The sequence below is a fragment of the Podarcis tiliguerta genome (assembly GCF_965153285.1).
Source record: "Podarcis tiliguerta genome assembly, chromosome: 8".
In the NCBI taxonomy this organism is placed as follows: domain Eukaryota; kingdom Metazoa; phylum Chordata; class Lepidosauria; order Squamata; family Lacertidae; genus Podarcis; species Podarcis tiliguerta.
Genome location: NC_139541.1, coordinates 748,295 through 766,967, shown reverse-complemented (window position 1 = coordinate 766,967; position 18,673 = coordinate 748,295). Strand labels below are relative to the sequence as shown.

The 18,673-nt window shown below is 45.4% G+C and overlaps 1 long non-coding RNA gene across 1 annotated transcript; it reads left to right on the top strand.

Annotated features, from left to right (window-relative positions):
* Positions 1-217: 217 nt before the first annotated feature.
* On the top strand, positions 218-13,123 carry LOC310685074. Its single transcript, XR_014515050.1, has 2 exons — positions 218-301; positions 12,685-13,123. It is a non-coding gene; the product is annotated as an uncharacterized lncRNA (long non-coding RNA).
* Positions 13,124-18,673: the final 5,550 nt, after the last annotated feature.

Genomic DNA, 18,673 nt, shown 5'->3' with positions numbered 1-18,673 from the left:
AGATGACTGCCAGTGGTTCTGAGATCACATCTGCCAGTTCTTTTAATACTCTTGGATGCAGTTTGTCTGGCCCTGGAGACTTGAATACATCTAAACTAGCCAAGTATTCTTGTACTATCTCCTTAGTTATTCTGGGCTGTGTTTCCTCTGCTGAATCATTTGCTCCAAATTCTTCAGGTCGGGCATTGTTTTCTTTATCGGAGAAGACTGAGCTTTGTCCCTCTGCAACAGAGCTGTCCTTTGGGAAAGAAATGCAAAATGTAACAAGACAGCATAAAACAAGAATGTTACACATGTGGAGGTAAGCGAAGGCGGGAAACTATGTTTCGGATCATAGCTGTCAATGTTTCCCTTTTTTAAAAGAGAAATTCCCTTATCCCGAATGGGATTCCTTGCAAGAAAAGGGAAAGTTGACAGCTATGTTCCTGATGCAAGTGCTAAAATAAAAAAACTTATGACAAGTTAATACTGTAATGACGACTAATAATTTAATAATTAGCAATTCAATAATGACAAATAAGATTAATAATAAGAGGAGCAGTTGTTAATGATTTATACTGATGACAATGTGCCTGCCCTTCTAAAACGCTTCCCTTGAGATACAGTGTCGGGGTAACAGCAAACTACTCCAATAACCACATCTCACGATTCAGTCAAAATCAATTCTGATCAAAGTAATAGGAACTTAATAAATTACATAGCAGCTAGTATTGAATTTGCCTTTTCAAGTAACTAGTAAGCTGAGTGCTAATGGTTCTTCTAGAAATGATCATTATTTTTGTCGTTTAGTCGTGTCCAACTCTTCGTGACCCCATGGATTTGTTTGCACAAAGTCTGTGGGGAAGTTAGATTCCATGAGAATTCCTTCCAATTTCTTTTCAGGGAATGTTATATGATATTGCACCAAGCAATCTTTACCCCACACTTTCCAGTGCATTTCTATGTCAGTTTCCTTACTGCAAACAGACAAAGGGGTTGTTGTTGTTGACAACAACAACTTTAATTGTGCAACCTGAATTTGCAGGAATGTGACTGAATTATACCCCAAAACAGCCCCGTTGTGGAAGCTCCAATAGACACAAATCATAGATATAGTCTGTCCGCGTGATCCTTCTCCAAAGCTGTGCTTTGTGCCAGGGTCTGGCTTCAGTCAAGCACCTCGACCGCAGCTGAACTCAAGTTGCTCACAGTCTTGAGATAAAATGAGTGCACACAAAGCATGCAGTTCACAGCCCTGCAACCACACAGGGTTTTTTTATTGCAAAACCACAAGCAGATTCCAGCTCGCAAACAGTTGGTTAAAAGAGGAAGTCTATTGCATGGCAGGTGCAAAACCACCTGAGGGGAATTAAAAGTTTTAAAACCTCATGTTCCTCCCCATGCTTGAAAACAAACAAGTGTTTCAAGCATGTGATCACTGGCTCTGGAACACTTAGCAATCCGAATCTGAGCAGCCACAGACATCAAAGGAGTGGAAATAAAAGGCAGAACCTATAAATGAGGGCTCTTTGCAGATGACCTAATGGTCACAACACCAGACCCCATAAGCACAGCAACCTCCCTAATCAGAGAACGCAACACATTTGCAATGGTGTCGGGCCTACAGGTAAATTTTACAAAGTCAGAAGCTATGTGCTTCAACACCCCTCCTCACACCCAAAAAGAACTCACTAAGGTCACCAAAATAAAACTTTGCCACACCAAGTTCAGATACCTAGGGGTACAAATAACCAGAAACCTCAATAAATTGTACCTCCACAACAGCTAGCCCCTGTGGAGACAAATTAACAAAGACCTAAGAGATGGAAAAACATGAATTTCACTCTCTCAGACAAAATAGCCATGTTCAAAATGACCCCCCCCAAAAAACTAACCTACCTATTCCAAACCCTCCCAGTCTGGATTCCCCCAGCCCAACTCCGCAGTTGGCAGAGAAAACTACACTCTTATCTTCTCACATAAAAAACCAAGAATAAGCCCCAAATACCTGCACCTCCCCACCTCAGAAGGAGGATGGGGAATCCCCAACATAGAAGCATACAGTGGTACCCCGCAAGATGAATGCCTCGCAAGACGGAAAACCCGCTAGACGAAAGGGTTTTCCGTTTTTCGATGCGCTTCGCAGGACGAATTTCCCTATGGGCTTGCTTCTCAAGATGAAAATGTCTTGCGAGTCTTAAGATTTTTTTTCACTCCCCACCCCCTTTTTCTAAGCCGCTAAACCGCTAATAGCCTTTTAGCAGCTAATCCGCTAATCCCTTAAGCCTTTAATAGCCGCTAAACTGCTAATAGCGCTAAGCCGCTAATAGGGTTGCTTTGCAAGACGAAAAAACCGCTAGACGAAGAGACTCGCGGAACGAATTAATTTCGTCTTGCGAGGCACCACTGTATTACATTGCCAACCAAATACGCCATATAATCCCATATATACTCGAAGATGAGAGAAAACAATGGGTACACCTAGAGAGGGACACAATTGGAAATACCTGCACCACAGCATACCCACTCCTCCCAAACAAACTAAAGAAAATTCCCACAACACTTAATAGGTACACACAGACCACGCTCAAAGCATGGAAAACAAAAATAGGCAAACTATCCCCAACCCCATCCCCACTAATTCCCCTGGCGTACCACCCATTATTCTACCATGCAGCACAAAACCTCCAGATAAAAGCCTGGCAAACCAAAGGCTTACATCGCCTAATACACTTTTATAAAAATAACAAACCTTTGTCAACAGAAGAAATACAAGACAAACTAGAAGACACCCAAATGCCCTGGTTAACACAACACCAATTACATGCCCTGTTAAACAACCCAACAGTAAAATAAGCAGCAACTAGGCCCCTGACAACCTCGAAAACCTCCTCTTAACAACAAAGGGACATGGTAAAGGGATGGTATCCGCAATATACAAAATACTACTCCAAAATCCCACAAACCCCCTAGATGCTATCAAAAAACAATGGGGGAATGACATAGGCTATGAGATTAACCCCACTCAATGGACCAGAATATGGTCTAAACCCCCCTTTAAATCCATATCAATGAAAAGAAAAGAACTCACTCTGAAACTCACCTGCAGGTGGTACCTAACACCAAGAAAACTAGCGCTAATACGCCCAGGAACCTCACCAAAATGCTGGGGAGGGTGCACCTCCACAGGCACATACCTCCACATGTGGTGGGAGTGCCCCAAAATCCAACTATTCTGGACAACAGCCATACGAGAAATATGTAAAATAACTAAGCAACTATTAGACATCAGCTCAGAACTGGCTCTACTAAACATCTTCCAAGACAACAATGCCCACTTACACCACAAAGAACTCATAACCCACCTACTTTCAGCAGCCAGAAACACCCTAGCCAGACACTGGAGAGACCTGTCAGGAGTAAGCATGGACTAATGGTACCAAATAGTATGGGAAACAGCCCTACTAGAAAAATTAACCAATAAACTGAAACTGACACAGGGACAAATAGAAGACGACACCTTTACCCCAGTATGGCTCCCCTTTATCACATACACAGCCCAACAAGACAATGACAATAACCCACCAACAGCATACAAATCAATATGGCTGACCTGATCCAAAACACCCACCCACCTCACTCACACACGTAAACAAAGATCACCACAGCCAATCACAAGCAAACAATCACACCCTAGGCCAACCCCAACCTCTCTCACCACCAAAGGAACACAAGTGAACAGCAGAGAACCTGCACAAGCAACGCTGACACCAAACGCTACATACATTAAGCAAAATAGAAACCACCTGACCCCACCACCACCCATCTTCCCTCCCTCCACCCCTCTCCCCCTTTTCTTCCTAATGTCTCAACAAACGAAACTGATTTGTAAAAATGTTACATGGAAAAAATACGAGAGAGAGACATTACACATACTTCTGTAAATGAAGAAAATATTTAATAAAAATACAAAAGAAGAAGAAGCATGTGGTCACAGAGAACCCACCACGGTGCAAAAGACTTCCCCAATCTGGAACTGGCGTTGGAGCTTGAACCTGGCCTTCCTGGAGCCAAGCAACACCCATCTTGCCTACCAGCCTCTTGGCAGCCGCCACCAGCCAGATGCCTCTGGAAGCTTACAAGAAAGGCATGCTCTTTCCCCACTGCTTGCTGCATTGGGGGTTCAGAGGTATATTTCCTTTGACTGTGGAGGCTCCACATGGGTAGATGTGGGGTCCTCTCCTCCAGATGATGCTGAACTGTATCATGCCTGCTATGTCTGCCATCTCCAATTAGGTTCTACCACAGAGAGAAATCTACATTACTATTTCTGCACAGTTTGGCTCCTGGGATGAGGTCCTTCCTGTTAAGCCTTTTGCTTTGAGAGGGGGTTGGGGGTTATACATGATTTCTCATATTGTAGCAAAATGGCCCCCAAACAGCTTAAACCAGGGTGGTGAGCTCAGTAGTTGGACTCCCAGCTCCCCCCACCCCCAGCCAGCATGACCAGTGGTCAGGAATGATGGGAATTGTAATCCAGCAACATCTGGTGGCAGAAGTGGACTTTGGTCTTTCAGATTGCAGCAGCGCCCTGCGCACAAGCAAAACTCAGTGTCCCCCCACCTCTCGCAGTGTCCAGCTAAAAGGGTTTTTTGGGAGCAAACATAACAAAATGTGCAGTTGTCAAGCATTTCCCAAGCAAATGCACTGAAGCAAATTTTTCCAGAGAGGAAGGGGGAAATGCAGTGGGGCTGTATAATGCCTCCACAATGCACCATTGAGCATTCCTGTCAGAAGGGCATGCACGTCGGTCACATCTGTACCATGCAATTCACACACATGCAAAGAGAACGCTATGTGCGTTCTCCCAGATAATCCTGGGAACACCTCTGCTGGCTCTCTGTGTTCTCGCTAGGCCCTGTGCAACTCTCTGACTCCAACTCTCTGGCAAAGCCCAAACTCTCTCCCAGGGCAAGTGCAATGGGCGATGGGATTGCCAGCTGCTGTTGCCCGCTCTCCCTCCTCCTCCTGATGTTTTTCTACCTCGTATTTTGATTTCCCCCTTCTTTTCCCAATTCTTTCTTTATTCTTCCATCACCTGCATAAGGTTGCCATCACATAAGGAAAAAGAGCACAAGTTTGCGTTGACTGTCTACCCATTTGGGCCCTTTCTCAATCAGAGAAACTTCAGACTGTGACATTTAGACGTGATACTTGCACTTGGGTGGGGAATGGGGGTTTCCTTAATGACCTCAGTCGCTACAGCACGAGACTCTTCTTCTCAGGGTTGTGGGTTAGAGCTCTGCATTGGACAAATGATTCCTGCATTGGAGGGGCTTGGCCTGGATGTCCCTTAGGGCCCCTTCCGTGATTCTGTGAAACCCATAAGCTCCAGACCCCCTGGGGAAACCCAGCCAATGGGCGGGGTATAAATAATAAATAATTTTTTATTACAGTGGTACCTCGGTTTACGAACTTAATCCATTCCGGAAGTCCATTCTTAAACAAAAACTATTCTTAAACTGAGGCGCACTTTCCCTCATGAGGCCTTGGCCTCCTGCCGCCGGTGCCCTTCCATCATTCAGCTTCCGTTCTTAGACCAAGGTAAAATTCGCAAACCGGGACACTGCTGCTGGTTTTGCGGAGTTCGTAAAGAGAATAGTTTGTAAACAGGGCTGTTCTTAAACTGAGGTACCGCTGTATTCTTATTCTGTTCCCATCCAGTCAATCTGTGCCTCAGCCCAGCTGTCCTCTGAAAGCAGCAGCTGCAGCACCGTCACACCTGCTCTTCCTGTCGTGGGAGCCCAGGTTAGAACAGCCTCCCCAGCATCTGGAGGACCCTGAGTTGGCAAAGGCTGTGTTAGAAGGAATATTTTTATTTCTCTCTGAATTTACGGTGACCTTCTTATGTAATGAATTGCAGTCCCTGCAGAACACTTAAAGCATTTCCTTTTCCCCCTTTTAATGTGTTGTAAAATAGATTTTTCCACCCTCCGACCATCTCTAGGTGGTGCTCTTTCTCTGTTAGTCTTGAAGTGAAGTTCCATCCGAAAAGACTCCTGGCAAACTTTCTCCTTTGCAATCCACATCCATTTAGAAACTGTACTTTTAAAGCCTACCTAAAATTCCTGGGTTATTTATGTGATTACCCCCACCCACTGAATGCAATTTCCTTTCCCCATTGCCTTCTGGTTTTTACAGGCTTGGTATAAATATGCTGAAAATAAGAGAAATAAAACGTGCCGCTTTCACTGGTTACTACTATTACTATTCGTATCTGTATCTGTACTCAAATTTTCCTATTCAAGGGTACATAGAAGGAAAATTATTGACATCACACAACCCTATAAGGCAGGTTAGACAAAAAGCAGCCTGACCCAGGGAGCTTCATGGCAAAGCAGCCATTTGAACCCAGTTCTTTGTTGTCTACCATGATCTGTATCCACCTCACCTCTGTGAGGGTTCTCTAAGGTCACGGTCTGTCCACAAGCTTGGCTGCATGCAGTGCTTTTTTGTCCTAGGAAAAAAGGGTGCCAGGACTCACCATGAAGTTACAGTAAGTACAGCCAGAAAAAAGCACTGGGTATAAGTAATAAACTATTATTATTATTATTATTATTATTATTATTATTATTATGCACAGCCCATAATAATAAAACAATGCATATCAAATTAAACATCTCCTTTTACAGTGCCTAGTAGGAGCAAAGTGTTCAAAAATATCTGGATTTTTGCTATGGGGGATGGACAACATGGGTTGGAATGAACTGGTGCATTGTTACATCCCTGCCCTGTGGGAAGGAGCCTGGCTACTTTTTAAATTGAATGTTGATGTTGTTTATTGTGGTTTAAACTTGTTTTGGTTATTTCCACCTTGGAATATTATTATTATTATTATTATTATTATTATTATTATTATTATTATTATTATTTATTTATACCCCACCCATCTGGCTGGGTTTCCCCAGCCACTCTGGGCGGCTTCCAACCGAATATTAAAACACAATACAGCATTAAACATTAAAAACTTCCCTAAACAGGGCTGTCTTCAGATGTCTTTGAAAAGTAGGATAGTTGCTTATTTTCTTGACATCTGATGGGAGGGCGTTACACAGGGCATGTGCCACTACCGAGAAGACCCTCTGCCTGGTTCCCTGTAACCTTACAGTGAGGGAACTGCCAGAAGGCCCTCGGCGCTGGACCTCAGTGAACAATGGGAGTGGAGACGCTCTTTCAGGTATACTGGGCTGAGGCCGTTTAGGGCTTTAAAGGTCAGCACCAACACTTTGAATTGTGCTTGGAAACGTACTAGGAGCCAATGTACAGTGAGGGAAAAAAGTATTTGACCACCTGCTAAATTTGCCCCTTTGCCCTCTGACGAAGAAATGACCAGTCCATAATTTTAATGGTAGGTTTATTGTAGCTGTGAGAGACAGAATAACAACAGGAAAACCCCCAGAAACCTAGAAGACAAAAGTCAGAGATTGATGTGCATTATAATGCGTGAAATAAGTATTTGATCCCCTATCAACCAGCCAGATGTCAGGTTACCTGGTATCTTCACTGTATGTAATGAGCTGAAAGGCCATCAGCATGGGATAAAACATCTCCTACCACTCTCTGGAAACCATTTGGATCCATTAAGTGGCAGGGGCCACTTAATTTGTATCCTGAAAGGCAGGATATAGATAACTGTAATAAATAAAATAAGAGTAAGCATGTTGGATGATAGATTTTCTCAGCTGAGGTGGCAGCCCAACGGTGCCTGATCTGTGGGGGAAAAGGAAAAGGAATCTGTTCAAGAAAGAGTTCAGTCTGAAGGCTGTTTATAAAAGTAAGAAAATGCACATGGCTACAGCTGAATGGGGTCTGGGTTTAATGACATTGACTTGGAAACATTTTACCTAAACAAAGGGAAGAGGAAAAAGAGAGAGAGAGAGAGAGAGAGAGAGAGAGAGAAAGGCACAAGGTGAGTGAGTTGTGGGATGTAAAACTTGACTTGCAGTCAAGTACAACATCCCTACAGTGGACATGTTAAGGGATGTTTTGTCCCACTCGGGAGAAGACTTCCTGTTTCCTCCTGAATTGGGAAAGACTTGAAGAGGGTGCGGTCTGTTGTACTAGCATGAAGGAGCACACGGCCTCCATGTTCTGATCAGTGTGTCTTCTTCATTTTGGGTATTGCTGTGTGTTTGGAGAAGTGACGGCTTAGTCGCCGTCACTTGGGACTAACTTCTTTATGGAATGGTTCTAGTTGTTATGTAACCTAAGTCTGCCTTCAGGGATATGTCTGTGAATCTGAATGAATCTGTTGAGTAAACTACTTTTATATTAACGTTAATCAGATTCTTGTGTTTATTCTTTTTAAGAGGGATTAGAGGGGATTTTACAGGAAGGAATCTTTAATAGTAAGACTCAGATGAGTCAGCAACAAGCTGATCGCTGCGTAATTTAAAAAGGGGGATGTTTGGAACTCTACTAGAATATAGAACTTGCTAGCGCAAGTTAGGAAGGATACCATTAAATAATATATCCTCTCCTGCCTCCCTAATCATCCCCACATGAGTCTTATTGGGAAACTCTGCTTCTGCTTAGTACAGAAAGTTTCTGAGGCAGGATGGAGAACCTTTTCCAGGCAAGGGCCACATTCCCTCATGGGTGACCTTTCAGGGGCCACATACCAGTGTGAGCAGGACCTGAGGGGAAAGTGGGCAAGACAAACAATGCTACTCTTACCCTGCATTCCAAAAACCATTCATGCACAATTTAGAGACTTTGACACCCACACCCACATGCACACACCTTGCAGTCAAGCAAGAAGCAACATCCAAGGACATATTCCAGCCTGGCAGAAAGACCTGAGGGAGGCCTGTTGCTGGGCTGGTGAGGGGGCAGGCCTGGGGAGAGTGCCAAAGGCCTGAAGGGCCAAAGTGCCACACATGGTTTTTGCTTCCAATTCCACTGCCTCCATGTGACAACTGTTGGGTAACCTTGGGCTAGTCACACTTCTCTGAAGTCTCTCAGCCTCACTCACCTCACAGAGTGTTTGTTGTGGGAGAGGAAAGGAAAGGAGATTAAGACTCCTTCGGGTAGTGATAAAGCAGGATATCAAATCCAAACTCTTCTCCTCCTCCTCCTCCTCTACTTTTGCAGCCCCAGACCTCCAATCTGCAGGGACCTCAACTGTTCTCCAGGAATTCTCAAAGATTATTGACAGAGACTCTGTGATTATATCTGCAAGCTTGGGTGCAGCTCATCAGGCCCTGGAGATTTGAATTCATTTAAAGTAGCTCATTGTTCCCTTACCCCCTTTCCCTATCTTGGGCTGCAGCTCCCTCCTTACATCATTCCTTCTGTTATCACCAGCTTGAGCAGTCCAGCCTTCTCTCTGTCACCCAATACCATTTCATGCGTCTTCACGCAGAGGACCTACCCCTTGTTTGTTCTTCTTCTGGCTTTGAATATAGTCAAATAAACCTTTTAAAATTGTTTTTAACCTCTCTTGCAAGCCTGAGCTCATTCTGAGCTTTAGCCTGCCTGACTTTCCCCCTGCAACTGTTGGCTACTCATGCATGCTCCTCCTTTGTGATTTCCCCTTTCTTCCATTTCTCATACATGCCCTTCTTAGAATCATAGAATCATAGAGTTGGAAGAGACCACAAGGGCCATCGAGTCCAACCCCCTGCCAAGCAGGAAACACCATCAGAGCACTCCTGACATATGGTTGTCAAGCCTCTGCTTAAAGACCTCCAAAGAAGGAGACTCCACCACACTCCTTGGCAGCAAATTCCACTGTCGAACAGCTCTTACTGTCAGGAAGTTCTTCCTAATGTTTAGGTGGAATCTTCTTTCTTGTAGTTTGGATCCATTGCTCCGTGTCCGCTTCTCTGGAGCCGCAGAAAACAACCTTTCTCCCTCCTCTATGTGACATCCTTTTATATATTTGAACATGGCTATCATATCACCCCTTAACCTCCTCTTCTCCAGGCTAAACATGCCCAGCTCCCTTAGCCGTTCCTCATAAGGCATCGTTTCCAGGCCTTTGACCATTTTGGTTGCCCTCCTCTGGACACGTTTCAGTTTGTCAGTGTCCTTCTTGAACTGTGGTGCCTAGAACTGGACACAGTACTCCAGGTGAGGTCTGACCAGAGCAGAATACAGTGGCACTATTACTTCCCTTGATCTAGATGCTATACTCCTATTGATGCAGCCCAGAATTGCATTGGTTTTTTTAGCTGCCGTGTCATACTGTTGGCTCATGTCAAGTTTGTGGTCAACCAAGACTCCTAGATCCTTTTCACATGTACTGCTCTCAAGCCAGGTGTCACCCATCTTGTATTTGTGCCTCTCATTTTTTTTGCCCAAGTGCAATACTTTACATTTCTCCCTGTTAAAGTTCATCTTGTTGTTCTTAACCCTCAGCTCATCTGCAAACTGTTACCAGACGTCCCCGTTTCCTGGAGACAGTCCCCGGATTTGCGAATAAGTCCCCAGACATGGGTGGCGCTGTGGGTAAAACCTCAGCGCCTAGGACTTGCTGATCGTATGGTCGGCGGTTCGAATCCCTGCGGCGGGGTGCGCTCCCGTCGTTCGGTCCCAGCGCCTGTCAACCTAGCAGTTCGAAAGCACCCCCGGGTGCAAGTAGATAAATAGGGACCACTTACCAGCGGGAAGGTAAACAGCGTTCCGTGTGCTGCCCTGGCTCGCCAGATGCAGCTTGTCACGCTGGCCACGTGACCCGGAAGTGTCTGCGGACAGCGCTGGTTCCCGGCCTCTAGAGTGAGATGAGCGCACAACCCTAGAGTCTGTCAAGACTGGCCCATAAGGGCAGGGGTACCTTTACCTTTTACCCCAGACAAATTCCATCCCCGGAATGTCCCCGAATTTCATCTAACATCCCCGGGAAATGCAGTCTCAGCAGCCCGGAGCAGTTGGCTCTGGCTGACTTCAGGAGCTGCTCGGAAGTCCCCATATGATGGTGGTACAGGGGCTCTAAGATGCAGCTTCCGGGCTGCCTCCACCTTCCTTGACCCCAGCAACTAAGCTGGGAAGGGAGGCTTCATGCTGCCTATTGGAGCAGCTTCCCAACTCCTACTTGTGTGCAAGCAGGAGCAGGGCAGGGGTCTCTCAGTTAGGCAACGGGAAGCCTCCCTTCCCAGCTGAGGGATCCCAGCCCCCTCCTGCTTGCACGCAAGTAGGAATGGGATTGGGGCTGCTCCAATAGGCAGTGGAAGTTCTGTGGGTGTTGAGGCCCCCAGGGCTCCCAGAGATGGTGCCTATGCTGGGCTGACTGCTGGGGGATTTAGGTCCACCCATCTAGGCTCTCCAAATCATCCTGGGTCAAATCAGATGATATTGCTACAAGAGTTGGGCACCACCCCCACTCTCTGCCAAGTGTTGGTGAGATCCCAGGGGGTTCCAGGCACTCACCCAAGGTTTGTGCTCTTTTGGAGAACTGAAGACACGGCAGACACTGTTGTAGCTTTAAGAACTATGGCTTATTCACCTATTTACACCTTCAGTCTGTCTGGAGGGAGTCCAGATCTTACAGCACGACCATTTCAAGAGGGGTTTATTCAGGGGTGTATGAAGGGGGGCGAGGGGTGCAACCCAGGGGAGGTGACAAGATGGCCCACTGCCCCCCCCAGCTGCAGAGCGGCCAAGATCACATGCGCAGCATCCGTACAAGCTACCGCTTGAGCGCTGTCCGTACGGGCGCCACGCATGCGCACTCCATACGGGCGCTACACATGCGCTGCCAGCTGTTTGCACCGCCCCTCGGCGCTCCTCCCCAGGTGCTGGAGAGGCTTCCTTTGCCACTGGGTTTTTTCCCCACAGCAGTGCAGCCCTGGAGTCTGCCAATTGTTGGCCAAGCTCCAGGGGGATCGACACTTGAGGCTTCAGTTCTGGCGAATCGATGCCAACATCAGGCTGAATTACTGTAACGTACTGTCTGTGGGGCTGCCCTTGTATCTGGTCCAGAAGCTGCATTCTTCCTTGGCAGGGCAAGGTCAGGCAACTACTTCAGGTGGCAGAATCCACTGGGACAGCATATCCCATGATTGACTTTTCTTCTACCCCTTTTTCCTGATGTCAATCTTTCCTCTGCCCTTTATCCTTGGTGCGTGGGGGGGGGGGGGGCTGGCCACAGGAGCCAATTACTGGCAACGTGTTCCTCTGCTGTTGAGAGAGCGACACTGGCTGTTGATTTGCTGTCAAAAGAGGCGCAAAGTTTTTGTGCTAATTTACAAAGGCCTGAACAACTTGAGTCCCAAATACCTTAAGGACAATCGGATTCTTTACACTCTGAGTTCCTCTGATGGGGCACTTCTGGCAGTCCTCCAGGCACCTGAGGTTTGCTTGGCCTTTACGAGGGAGCAAGCCCTGCCCTGTGGAACTCTCTGCCTGTAGACATTTGGCACAAACTGTCCCTGCCACCTTTTAGACATCTCTTTAAAATTGTACTTTTAAGACAGGTCTTCACAATATTTTTATTGTTAACTAACCAATATTTATTGCTGTTCTATTGTGACATCAAACAGAGCCAAAGAGCTTCCAGGCTTCCTTTCCCTTGCAGACAAACAAACCATTCTGTAGAAAACCCCTTTGGTTTTGGCAGCAAACCCAATGATGTGTGACCAGTGAGACTGTGCTGTGATTCATCAAGAAAATGACATGTCTTTATTTCTGCCTTTCTTGTTTAAGGTTAAGCCTGAAGAAGAGTTCTGTGAAGCTCAGAAGCTGCCTGTGTTCCTATCTGGTCTGGGGCCATTGGCCCTGCATCACACGAAAGGTTGTGCAGCAGGAGCTGTGTTGGGTTGGATCTCACCCTTTATCTCTTTGACAAAGTAGCCCAGCTCATCCTTGACAGTCTTTATCTGAAAACTGTCTAGACTGTGGAGCAAGCTGGGTATGAGCACATGTTTGCGGCTAGATTAAATTCCTCTTGCTACGACCTCTGGAATTTCAGCAGCTGTGGGAGGACTTGGGCACCCAGCAGGTGGGAGGTTACTCTGCTGCCCCAGGAGGAGGATCAGGAATTCATGGAAATGTCAGGGTTAAATAAAGGTGACCGGAGTTGTATGTGAGAGAAATATTATAAATGGAATTTTGAAAAAGTAAAATAACAAGAATGGAATTGTGAGTTCTTTGCAAATGCCCCTGTTATTTCTGAAGTCTTCATCGGGCCTTTTCCACACTTGGCATCTCCCTGCCACTCGGCACTTATTCCTTTGGAAACCCTTGAAGGGCTGCTCCAACCAGAGGCAGGGATTTGGGTGGGTTGGGTTTGTGGCTTCCCTGTAATGTCCTCTCAAGAAGACTTGGAAAATGAATCTCCAGTGTTCGTCAACATTGAGCCGACCCAGACAGCAGACAGCCGGGGGAGAGATGCCTGTTTCCTTGATCCCTTGCTTGCTGAGATGGGTCCTGAATCTCAGCCCTGCCTGCAAGGCAAGGAAGCCACGCTTTCCCAGGAAGTAGCAGAGGTTGCTATGCGTTGCTCCCATTTGACACATGCCCAATAATGGTTTTTTAAAAAATAAAAAACAACATTTTAATTCTTGTTTTCATTATTACAATTCATTGGCTGCCTTGAGTTCCTTTGGAGAAATTTAGGAAAAACCAACCATTTCCAGTGCTTGGCCCAGGACCAAGAAAGGACAGCAAATGGTCAGTTGCCTGAAGATATCTTGAGCCGTCTCCAGTATGGACTGAACAAGGGAAGGGTTAATAATGTTGCATTTCATCTCAGCTCTACACCTTCACAAACCTGGATTATTATTATTATTATTATTATTATTATTATTATTATTATTATTTTAAAAAATAATTTTTATTAAAAGATACAATTAATGACAATGGTAAAAAAGGAAATGCGGAAACTAATAGTGACTATGAAAGATTTACGGAAAAGCTGAAGGAAGTCCAAAACCAAAGACTTGGAAATGGAAATGTGAAACATGAAAATACTATATGTGTTGTTTTGTTTTGTTTTGTTTTGTTGTAAACCTGGATTATTATTATTATTATTATTATTATTATTATTATTATTATTATTATTATATTTATTCAAAAGTTACAACACAGCTATGCCCGCTACCATACCATAATAAAGCCTCCTGGTGTATTCTGGGCTCTAGGAGACTTAGTTTGATCAGAATTGAGTCTACACTTCTAGAGTTGACACTAAATACATTACTTCTGTTAAAGGAGCCACCCAAGACTGACTGGAGGGCTGAGAAAATTTGTGTCCCGGGCTTCTTTGACTCATCTACCCATGTACTATCTGAATCCAAGGGGGACATTGGTTGCCAGATGTGAGCTCTATTGGCATTGTTTTAAACTCTCCTACCCCACTATCTGAATGTACACATTTTTCTTTTTCCATTTTGCCTAACAGACACATTTTCTCAAACCAATTTTCCCATATGTAGTGCATTTTTATACAATATTTTCACAGATGTATGATTTTTTTTGTACACCTTACCTCATCTATGTGTTTTGTATATTACTTGGCTGGAGAAGTGCGTCTCAAAATTCAGAGAACTGCCAATTCAGAAGGATGGCTGTGTTTTGGTTTGTGTAATGTTTGGAAAGCATGAAATTTGTAGACTTGCCTTTAAATTCAAATTGAATTGAATTTCTTATGCTGCCATGGATGTGCTCTGCACACGCACAGAGAGAGAAGGAAGGAGAGAGCGTGCGAGAGAGAGAGAGAGCCCTCCATCTTTCCATTGAGTCAATGCTCCTTTCATTGGCTGGTGGAAGCATCATTTCACAGAAAACACTCACAATTTCTCCTTCCCTCAGATATTTTTCATTCTTGCCCAGGAGCAGATTATGAAATAGTACAGAGAAGTAATAAACTGTTTTAAAATAATATTAAATAAAAGAAGTTTCTGTAACAACAAGAGGAGAACTCAATCCAGATGTTATCTATTCCAAGGGCTTTTGAAATTCCAGATGGGGGTAGTAAAAATGTGATCTCTAACTCATGTAGCTGAAGATGGAAATTGCTCTTGGGTGGGTTAACTTGTTTGGAAAACACCTACATGTTATTGCATGGCCTGCCCACTGCAGGCACGCCAAGAAGCTACTGAAGTATACGGAAAAGCATTTGACTGCATGGACCACAGCAAACTATGGCAAGTTCCTAAAGAAATGGGAGTGCCTGATCACCTCATCTGTCTCCTGAGAAATCTCTATGTGGGACAAGAAGCTACAGTTAGACCGGGTATGGAACAACTGATTGGTTCATAATTGGGAAAGGAGTACGACAAGGCTGTATATTGTCTCCCTGCTTATTTAACTTATATGCAGAATACATCATGCAAAAGGCTGGACTGATGAATCCCAAACCGGAATTAAGATTGCTGGAAGAAATATCAACAACCTCAGATATGCAGATGGCACAACCTTGATGGCAGAAAGTGAGGAGTAATTAAATAACCTCTTAATGAGGGTGAAAGAGGAGAGCGTAAAATATGGTCTGAAGCTCAACATCAAAAAAACTAAAATCATGGCACTGGGCCCATCACCTCCTGGCAAATAGAAGGGGAAGAAATGGAGGCAGTGACATATTTTACCTTCCTGGTCTCCATGATTACGGCAGATGATGACAGCAGTCACAAAATTAAAAGATGCCTGCTTCTTGGGAGAAAAGCGATGATAAACCTAGACAGCAACTCAAAAAGCAGAGACACCACCTTGCCAACAAAGGTTCGTATAGTTAAAGCTATGGTTTTCCCAGTAGTGATGTACGGAAGTGAGAGCTGATCGCCGAAGAATTGAGGCTCTAGAATTATGGTGCTGGAGGAGACTCTTGAGAGTCCCATGGACTGCAAGAAGATCAAACCTATCCATTCTGAAGGAAATCAGCCCTGAGTGCTCACTGGAAGGACAGATCCTGAAGCTGAGGCGCCAATACTTTGGCCACCTCATGAGAAGAGAAGACTCCCTGGAAGAAACTCTCATGTTGGGAAAGATTGAGGGCAAAAGGAGAAGGGGACGAGATGGTCGGATAGTGTTCTTGAAGCATGAGTTTGACCAAACTGCAGGAGGCAGTGGAAGACAGAAGTGCCTGGCATGCTCTGGTCCATGGGGTCACGAAGAGTCGGACATGACTGAATGACTAAACAACAACCAATATTTTTATTTCTTTCCTGAACATCACTTTTGCAAAATTATAGGTGCCCAGGGCCAGCCTTGTGCCTGCTGCATGAAGGTGACATTGTGCCATCGCCTCAAAGGGGGCTGATAGGGCAGCTGGGAAATGAAGCTACAAATCATCAGCCAGAGCTGGGAATTCCATTTCAGTTTGTCTTGCTCAACTTGTTCGGATTTTATTTTCTGTGCAGTTTTATCAATGCAGTTCGAAAGCTGGATGGAGAACCTTTTTCCTGCTGAGGGACACCTCCTGGCCACAGCCTATGCGGAGATACCAGTACATTGCATTTCTATTAAAATGAGAGTAACAGGGTTGAATCCAACTAAGTTCTGTTCAAAGTAGACCCACAGAAATGAATGAACTTAAGTTATGTCATGCCTATTAACTTCAATGGGTCTACTCTGAGGAGGACCAATGTTGGCTACAACCCATGATTGTTATGGCTTGTCTCCAGCGCTAGTCCTACACAGAGTAGACCTACTGAAAACAATCAACATGACTAACATCCATGAATTTCAGTGGGTTGACACTGAATAGACCCCAATATTTGTACCACACATAAATTAGTAAATGCAGTTTTGATGCAACTCTACATTCTCGTTTGTCCTTTTGTCCAGTGATGGATTTCCTCGTGGGTTTTTTGGCGATGCCTAAGTGGCCACCCAGAGGCACCCAGGACGGGGCAAGTGTTGTGCCCCCTTGGTGGATGGGGCGGCTGGGGTGGAGGCCTTGGAGGCTGCCCTGCTCCTTCCTCCCTTTCTCTCACTTTGTCCCAATCCACCCCGGAGGTGTCTTGTGGCCAAGGAATGGCACTGCTGGTGGGACAAGGAGGCAGCTGGAGCACCTGGCGGGAGAGGGAGGGAAGCGAGCAGGAAGGCTCAAGTTACACCCTCCTGCTTCTATTCATGCTGTGGGACCTACTGACACCCGTCACGCAGCATGGCTGACTGCTGGGAGAAGCACCCCATCAGCTCCCACCACTGGCCTCTTTTGTTTATCCAAGCTCTCGCCCTACAAGAACTGGCTGGGTGCCAGGCGGCCTCCTATCCTCCCCTATTTCCATGGGCTTCCAGCCTGCTCCCTCCCTGGGAAAAACTTCTCTTGGGGCCCCTCCTGCCCCCATGACCGACTCTTCCTCTCCCTCCCTCTCTTTTCTGTGGCTTCATGTTGTGGTTCTAAAGACAACAAAGTACATATGCTGCCATCTTCCTCCAGTATCTTAAAACGTGTACACCCGTTAGAGAGCTCTTTGATCCAGCATAGAATCATAGAATCATAGAATCATAGAGTTGGAAGAGACCACAAGGGCCATCGAGTCCAACCCCCTGCCAAGTAGGAAACACCATCAGAGCACTCCTGACATATGGTTGTCAAGCCTCTGCTTAAAGACCTCCAAAGAAGGAGACTCCACCACACTCCTTGGCAGCAAATTCCACTGTCCAACAGCTCTTACTGTCAGGAAGTTCTTCCTAATGTTGAGGTGGAATCTTCTTTCTTGTAGTTTGGATCCATTGCTCCGTGTCCGCTTCTCTGGAGCAGCAGAAAACAACCTTTCTCCCTCCTCTATGTGACATCCTTTTATATATTTGAACATGGCTATCATATCACCCCTTAACCTCCTCTTCTCCAGGCTAAACATGCCCAGCTCCCTTAGCCGATCCTCATAAGGCATTGTTTCCAGGCCTTTGACCATTTTGGTTGCCCTCCTCTGTACACGTTCTAGTTTGTCAGTGTCCTTCTTGAACTGTGGTGCCCAGAACTGGACACAGTACTCCAGGTGAGGTCTGACCAGAGCAGAATACAGTGGCACTATTACTTCCCTTGATCTAGATGCTATACTCCTATTGATGCAGCCCAGAATTGCATTGGCTTTTTTAGCTGCCGCGTCACACTGTTGGCTCATGTTAAGTTTGTGGTCAACCAAGACTCCTAGATCCTTTTCACATGTACTGCTCTCAAGCCAGGTGTCACCCATCTTGTATTTGTGCCTCTCATTTTTTTTGCCCAAGTGCAATACTTTACATTTCTCCCTGTTAAAATTCATCTTGTTTGTTTTGGCCCAGTTCTCTAATCTGTCAAGGTCGTTTTGAAGTGTGATCCTGTCTTCTGGGGTGTTAGCCACCCCTCCCAGTTTGGTGTCATCTGCAAATTTGATCAGGATGCCCTTGAGTCCATCATCCAAGTCGTTGATAAAGATGTTGAATAAGACCGGGCCCAAGACAGAACCCTGTGGCACCCCACTAGTCACTCTTCTCCAGGATGAAGAGGAACCATTGATGAGCACCCTTTGGGTCCGGTCAGTCAGCCAGTTACAAATCCACTGAGTGGTAGCATAGTCAAGACCGCATTTTACCAGCTTCTTTACAAGAATATCATGGGGCACCTTGTCAAATGCCTTGCTGAAATCAAGGTAGACTACATCCACTGCGTTCCCTTCATCTACCAGGCTTGTAATTCTGTCAAAAAATGAGATCAGGTTAGTCTGACATGACTTATTTTTCAGAAATCCATGCTGACTATTGGTGA